The sequence below is a fragment of the Triticum aestivum genome, chromosome 3A (genome assembly GCF_018294505.1).
Source record: "Triticum aestivum cultivar Chinese Spring chromosome 3A, IWGSC CS RefSeq v2.1, whole genome shotgun sequence".
In the NCBI taxonomy this organism is placed as follows: domain Eukaryota; kingdom Viridiplantae; phylum Streptophyta; class Magnoliopsida; order Poales; family Poaceae; genus Triticum; species Triticum aestivum.
The window spans coordinates 5,226,019-5,228,633 of record NC_057800.1 but is presented as its reverse complement, the minus strand read 5'-3'; the positions used below and the strand labels follow the sequence as shown (position 1 = coordinate 5,228,633).

The following is a 2,615-nucleotide window of genomic DNA, read 5'->3' as shown; positions in this document are numbered from 1 at the left end:
ATGTCTAGTATAAATTTGAAAGACACCCGAGGTGATGTCTAGCATCATTTATGGGGCTGCCTGAAGCAACATGGGCATGCTCAGTACATTAAGATTAAGGATACAACTATGAGGTGTTCTTAGTAATACATTTGAGGTCTCATCCCACTTTGATCTGACAAAAGATGGAACTTATGTGTGATTCTTTACCCCACTTTTTAGGGTATATCGTAAATTTTCATCAAGGCTCATTTAATTTATTCACATTGATTACCAAACCTAGTAAATAAACATATTATTTCTTACTAGGATGATGCATGCGAGTGAAATATCAAATGTTGCTAATAAGCACTCAAAAATCTGTTTAGTTTAAGGATACATCAAACAGTAATTAGGTATAATTGTGTAACATCATAATTTGAATACAATGGTCTGGAATAAAGAAATAAATAGAAGGTGATATAGTATTCACCATGATTGGTGTTACAACATGTTTGACGTCAATCATTAAAACCGATGTAAATTTATAAATAGTAGTAACTTGGTAGAAGAAAGTCGCATGTTGCCTCCCTAATGATCACAAGTCTTAGGGTAACATTCGCACTTGGCACCCATTAGTCTTTTAAACCTGTTCCGGCATTGTCCATCATCCCATCCGTCTTTCACACAGCTATCTCGACACATTCCATTTTGATCAGGATGTCATTTATTCCAATGGTTGTGATAGCACATGTTTTCGGTAGATGAAACCTCACCTATGGATAAATAGACAAGGTTAGGAGAAGTAATATGAATGGATGTGTCCAAAAATGTTGATATGTCATTGCACAACATGAAACTTCGGCTAAATGTTGATACTATGGATAATTATACTTACTACATGTAGCCATAAGGCAGAAAAGAATCACACAACACATGGTTGTCTTCCTCCAGGCCTCCATGGTATAATGGCAGAATGTCGGTGATTTTTCTGAGAGAAGGCAAAAGATGTTGTGAAGATGGTGTGTGTTTTGGTTTCTATCATTTGGAGGTTCTTATAATGTCTGTGCCCTATAGATAGTATAAATAGTTAGGTCGTAAGGCCAAGAGGAAAGCAAGGAAGCAAAATTAACCGGAGGAATACAACTAAGTGAACTAAACTTGGCACACGTCTTACAACTTAAAATAAATAGTATATCTATCACCTATCTAAGTTTAGCTTGTTGAACTGAATCATTCCTCACATTGACAGGTGATAAGTGCATTACTATTTATATAGCATCCAAACTAATATTGACGGTAAAGCACATTGGCTACAAAAGGGAACCAATGATATCTTCTTAATTTATCTATGTTTTTTGTTCTATTCATTCCATAATTCTATTAATTACAAAAATATTCAAATTTATTTGGACCAACATATTAATCTATTTTGTAGAGCTAGTTCATGTTTTCAATACTTATGCTTTAAGTGAAAATAGGTTTTTGGAGTTCCAGGGGAAGTCTGGAAAATTAGGAGGTTCAATTTAATAAAGGAAGGGAATCAGAAGTCCAAGGAACAAGGTCAGGAAGGACATTGGTGCATGGACACCTTGCCTAGGTTCTTATGCACACCCTGTCGGGGTTGATTTCTGATACCCTTGGTATATATACACATCAAAAAACTTGGTCATATTTATCATATTTTTTTGTTTGGTGGCACTTCGCAACCCAATTCCATCATATCTATAGTCATATTAAGGTAAGCTTCCTGAACGAGGAAAGATCCCTATCTTAGTTAACATTGATAATTGATGCTCTCATGGCAATATGTGAGGTGCCCATCAACAACATGAATCATTGTGCTCTCATAATAATCTGTTAGGTTATTCTTCATCTTTCATTTTTCCAAAAACAGGTAAAAAAACCCATGTTTTAACTTCTTCAGATGGCATTGACATTGTAGTCTTAACAACATGGCACCTGATAATGTTTCCGATACCATGTGATTGAGTGGGTTGGCTATAGGGGAATCCATAACTGACCATAGGGAAATGTTTGCAATCATAAAACCATCCCATGTGATTTCTAAACCAAGAATCATATGAGAATATGGAGTCAATCACTGACAATTCGTTTCATTAAATTGCTTGTGATGGCATAACTATCTCTTGTTGTTTCTTCCCATATACCATTTGCAATGATACTAGTCATCACACACGTTACATGTCAGATGGAACGTGTGCATTTTACTGTCAATAGCACATGCAAAAGTTCAAAAAATCACTTTAATCTAGTTATGTATTGCACATGTTACATTCTAGGTGAACCGTGTGATTTAATATGTTCATAAAACATGTATTCTTTTAATAAATAGTGGGATTTGATGTAACCATAAATTTCTTCATTGGATCACAACCCAACAGACGCCTTGAGATGTAACACTCAGTGTACTCCTTTGGAAAGCACTAACCGGAAAGGCATTTAGTTACACAACAATATTAAATGCTGCAACATGGCAAGGCGGTGAAACAAAAGTAAACTACTCTATCTGGTCATATTAAATGAGGTGGGAAACATTTAGATAGCAACCCTCAAAAATACCTCATGGCATTTAATGAGGATAATTAAGGTTCTTCCCTAAACTGTATTATGGGAGCTGCTAACATGAAACTCAA

The 2,615-nt window shown here is 35.3% G+C and overlaps 1 long non-coding RNA gene across 1 annotated transcript; it reads right to left on the bottom strand.

The window, feature by feature from the left end:
• Nucleotides 1-355: 355 nt before the first annotated feature.
• Nucleotides 356-998, bottom strand: LOC123057445 (uncharacterized). The gene is made up of 2 exons (XR_006426857.1): nucleotides 857-998; nucleotides 356-734 (listed from the first exon to the last, which is right to left on the bottom strand). It is a non-coding gene; the product is annotated as an uncharacterized lncRNA (long non-coding RNA).
• Between the last annotated feature and the right edge of the window lie 1,617 nt (nucleotides 999-2,615).